The sequence below is a fragment of the Rhinolophus sinicus genome, linkage group LG02 (assembly GCF_036562045.2).
Source record: "Rhinolophus sinicus isolate RSC01 linkage group LG02, ASM3656204v1, whole genome shotgun sequence".
Classification (NCBI taxonomy): domain Eukaryota; kingdom Metazoa; phylum Chordata; class Mammalia; order Chiroptera; family Rhinolophidae; genus Rhinolophus; species Rhinolophus sinicus.
The window spans coordinates 71,118,061-71,123,052 of NC_133752.1; the positions used below are offsets into that span (position 1 = coordinate 71,118,061).

At 35.3% G+C, this 4,992-nt stretch overlaps 1 pseudogene; it reads left to right on the forward strand.

The window, feature by feature from the left end:
* Positions 1-3,466: 3,466 nt before the first annotated feature.
* Positions 3,467-3,775, forward strand: LOC109451687 (ATP synthase F(0) complex subunit g, mitochondrial; annotated as a pseudogene).
* Positions 3,776-4,992: the final 1,217 nt, after the last annotated feature.

Consider the following 4,992-nt stretch of genomic DNA (forward strand, 5'->3'; position numbering starts at 1 on the left):
ACAAAAGGGCTGAAGAAGAGCTTGTTTCCTGTTTTTGCTTTGCCTTTTTATGGTGAAAGTAATGTAAAGAAATGACGTTCGACTAAGAAGAGATATGGTTCTCTATATTAGCTGGCTCCCAATTTTGTCAACTGTCCATATGGCTTCTGGTACCCTTCCAATCTGGCCTCCATGCTGAACTTGGATGATCTTTTCAAAATGCTGGTATGCCCAGCTCCTAACACGGTCCCTGGCTGAAAACATGTTCCACAATGATTTGGTAAATCAATGAATGAGAAAATGAATACTAGCTTGCAGGTAGCTAATCCCTACTTATTTTTTTTTCTTACAAAAAACTTTGTTGTGTTATAATTCACATACCATAAAATTCACCCTTTTAAAGTGTACTGTTCAGTGGTTTTATATTTATAAGTTTACACAACCATCACCACTATCAAATTTCAGAACATCTTTACCACCTCCCAAAAAAACACCAGACCCAGTTAGTCCCTCTCCATTCCCTCCTCTGCTCACCTCCTGAAAACTACTAATCTATTTTCTATCCCTATGGATTTGCCTATTCCAGACATTTCTTTTAAATGGAAGCATATGATATAAAACCTATTGTGTCAGATGTCTTTCACTTAGCATGATGTTTTCAAGATTCATCCATTTGTAGCACATAGCCTTTTTTATCGGTGAATAATATTCCTCTATGTGGACATACCATATTTTGTTTATCTGTTCATCCATTGATGGACACTTGCATTGCTTCTACCTTTGGCTATTGTGAATAATGCTGCTATAAACATGGGTGTACAAATGTCTGTTTGGGTCCCCTGCTTTCAATTCTTTTGGTCCCCCTCTTTTCAATTCTATATATATATATAATAATCCCACTTCTGGATATATATATATTGGATCATATGGTAATATAATGTTTGTTTTTTTAAGGAACTGCCATACTGTTTTGAATAGTACGTCCACCACTTCACATTCTCATCAGCAATGTACAAGCGTTCTAATTTCTTCACATCCTGGCCAATACTTGCTGTTTTCTGTTTTTTGTTTATTTATTTCATTTTTGTTGTTGTTTTTTATAATAACCATCCTAATAGGTCTGAAGTTCTATCTCCTTGTGGATCAACACTTGTGTTGTCTGTCTTTTATTTTAGCTATCCTAGTGGATAATCACAAGTAGTATATCATGAATTTTATTTGCATTTCTTTAATAATTAATGATGTTGAGTATCCATTTGTATATCTTTTTTTGAGAAAAATCTATTCAAATTATTTGCCCAGTTTTTAATTGGCATGTTTGTCTTTTTATTGTTAGTTGTAAGAGTTCTTTATATATTCTGAATACAAGCCCCTTATCTGATACATGATTTGCAAATATTTTCTCACATTCCATGGGTTATCTTTTCATTTTCTTGATGGTGTCCTTTTGAAACTCAAAAAAATGGTCTTGATGAAGACCATTTTGTTGCTGTTGTTGTTTTTGCTTTTGGTGTCATATCTAGGAAACCTCTACCTAATTCAAGGTCATGATGATTGACTCTTATGTTTTCTTCTAAGAGTTTTATAGCTTTTGCTTTTGCATTTAGGCCAATGATCCTTTTATTAATATTGAGATATAATTAACATACAATATTATATTAGTTTTAGGTGCACAACATAATAATTTGATATATGTCTATATTGTGAAGTGATTACCAGAATAAATTTCATTAGTATCCATTACCACATATACTTACAAAAGTCTTTTTTTCTTGTGATGAAAACTTTTAAAATATATTCTCTTAGCAACTTTCAAATATACAATACAGTATTGTTAACTATAGTCACCATGCCAGTGATTTGTTTTGAGTTAATTTTTATATATGTCATACCTATATTTTTTAAAAATTAAACTAAAAATATATCAATCTTTAAAAATATTGAATGTATTCCTTATTCTGCAAAAGAGGTCTGTTGTTACATTGTTGGGCAATTTCCTTAACTAGAATCATTCTCTCATGAATTCTTTTAAATATATATAAGAATGTTTATATGTACAGTATTTTCTGGTGTTTAGCCATATATACATTGTATTTAAGAATTTAGAAAATGTTTACATGCTTCATTTAGCCAATCATTTAATTAAGTTTTGTGTGTCTAATGTGCACATGCAGCTTTCCAAGAAGTAGGTGGTCTGTAGGGCCAAATGCTGCAGAAAGGTCAAGGTGAAGGACAACCCAGGAAAGACCTTGGGGTTTGGTGGTTAGAGATCACAAGAGCACTGTGAGTGTGTAATTTCAGCAGAGGGGGAGGGTAGGCAGTGAGGGCCATGAAGTCGCAGCTCAAGAGATTATTTGTTGTGGAAAGGAGAGAAATAGGATAATTATTAAAAGGTTCAAAAGAAACAAATAACGGATTTTTCAATGTAAGCATGTATGTGTTGAGAAAAGAGCGCCTGTAAAAAACAGAGCCTGCAGGAGCTCAAGAAAAAGAGAGATTGAGGGCCCAGGTAACAGAGGCAAGCAGAAAGGATGGTGTTAAGAGCATAGGTTGCACACGTAACTTGGAAATCAGAAGAAACTTATTTTTCTTTGAGGAGTAACTACCTATATATAGATCTTTCAATTCAAGGTTGTAATTTAAACTAAAAGACGTTCAAAACCTAGAATTTGACCTTCAGGTGCAGACAGACCTAGGTTGAAATTCTGGCTTTGCTACTTATTAGCTGTGCAATCGGGGGCAAGCAATTTAACTCTTCTAGGCTTCCGTTTCCTCTTCTATATAATGGGAATAAAAATAGACCTTCGTCATCAGGTTGTTTGTGTGAAGATTATATGAGGACTACATATACATCTCTTGATAGTTACATATTCTCAGTAGCTCTAACAAAAATTAAACACATCCATATCACTTCAATTGAGAATACAGTTGGTTGAAATTATCTTTTATTTCATTGAAAGCCCTTTTCCTACAACTTAGTCACAATACTCTTGACAAATATCTGAGAAGCACATACAGTTTGTATAAGGGTTGCTCTTGACTTATCTTTACTCATGCTGTATGGAGTCAAATCTCTTTCCCCTCCCATCCTCTGGGGTGACTGAGATGAAGTTAGCTCCCATTTTAGTCAAGCAATGCACACTGGCTGACTTGGATGCAGTGTAGCCATATAATGTATACAGCACCACGAGCTCAGGCTAGGCGGAAGGGTCCTGAGTGATGACATCAGCACACCATTTTGAAATCTCCTCCAGGATAAGTTATTAAAGCTCTTTCTGACTGAATATTGCCATTCAACATTTTCCCTAATCTCTGGATAATGAAAGAACAAGCTGTTTCCGCCTCTCTTGTGCAACCGTAGTCACTCTGGGCAAAATTCATTATAACTCTCCTCCTAAAGAATAATATTTTACTTCTAAGAGAAATAAAATTATGAAAGAAGGTTCAGCTAGCTGTTCAAGGCCATGGATTTTTCCATCCTAGAACCATGGCCCAATTTGTCCATAACCTCGCAGAGAAGGCCCTGGTGCTGGTCAACGGTGCTGTGACTTAGTCGAAGCCTCAGTTGGCCACATGTTGGTGCCATGCCAAGGTTGAGCTGGTTCCTCCAACATCTGCTGAGATCCTTACAGCTATTCAGAGCTTAGGAAAAAAAGTCATTAGTGCTCAAACTGGTAGCTTCAAACAGCTCACAGTTAAGGAAGCTCCGCTGAAGGAGGTGTCCAGTGAGGTGGGGATGTGGTTTCATGTCGGCGAGACCGTAAGCAAGCGTGGCATCATTGGCTATAAGGTTTGAAGACCAATCTTTAACATCTGTTTCTTTTGGGTTTATTATTTGAATGTTCTTGGACCATGTGTGATCAGACTGGTATTTGAATAAAATATGTCAAAATCAGTATTTTCTACATCAAACACTGCATGGAAGGTCACATTTTCTCTTGACATTGAGTTGGATTGTCTTTTGCTCTAATAATGTTGATATAGTGCTAAATGCATGTCTTTGCTTAGCCTGAAATTGGAAAGGATATATGTGAATATACCAACCTGGTACATATACTTATGAGAATAACATTTTAATTTGAAGGTTGGAAATATGATATTTTATTTCCAGAAAAGTTGGGGGAAAGGCCTTGAGAAAACTAGAACTTGTTACAGTAGGAGCAATAGTAATACCATGTACCAAAGTTAAATCATATCAGTAGACTAAAGAATAAAATTTGGATGGTTTCTCTTTGCTAAAAACCTTTTTGACAACATGTATGTCTGTAAATGTTGGGATACTTGCTGGTATTCTATGTATTTTTTTTTATAACATCTTTAATGCCAGGACAGAGTGAATGAGAGCCATGACCTACATTTTTAATCTAATTTTGATATGTGTATTATTATTAATCTATCTTACTTTATAATGTTTATAACCTATCTTTGCAAAAATAAAATACCCTTTGGATAATTTAAACTGGCTTATAATTATCAGTATCACCCATAGGTCTAAAAAGTCTATTATGTCCTGAAATAAATAGAAGTGATTGGCTATCAGTCTGCCTTCTTGAGCCAATTTATTGAGAATATAGGAGAGAATCATTCACTGGTTTTTTTCTAGGGATCTTACTGTCTTTGAATGGATCCCTGGTACTTTCTGAATCCACTGTAACTCTCTTGCAGCCACTGCAAATGAGCAGTGCCAGCAGATGACAACCAGAAAATGATAGCCCATTGGAAAAGCATCATGGCTCACAGTATAGTATTAATCCTTTAATAGTATTGAACACTTATCCAGTCAATCCCAAATTTATCCAGTGCATTTAGAACACTGATGCTTTGGCTTAATAAAGGGCACAGCTTTTCTAAGTCATGGGCAAAAAAGTCTTTATAGCGACTGCTGCTCTTCTGAAATATGAAGTCACGCCTAACACTGCTTTTGCAGTAAACACGGGTGGTCAAAATTGAAACTACCTCTTTTCAAAAAGCATTCAGTAACAAAATATGCACAGCAGAAGACTGAAAAAGTAC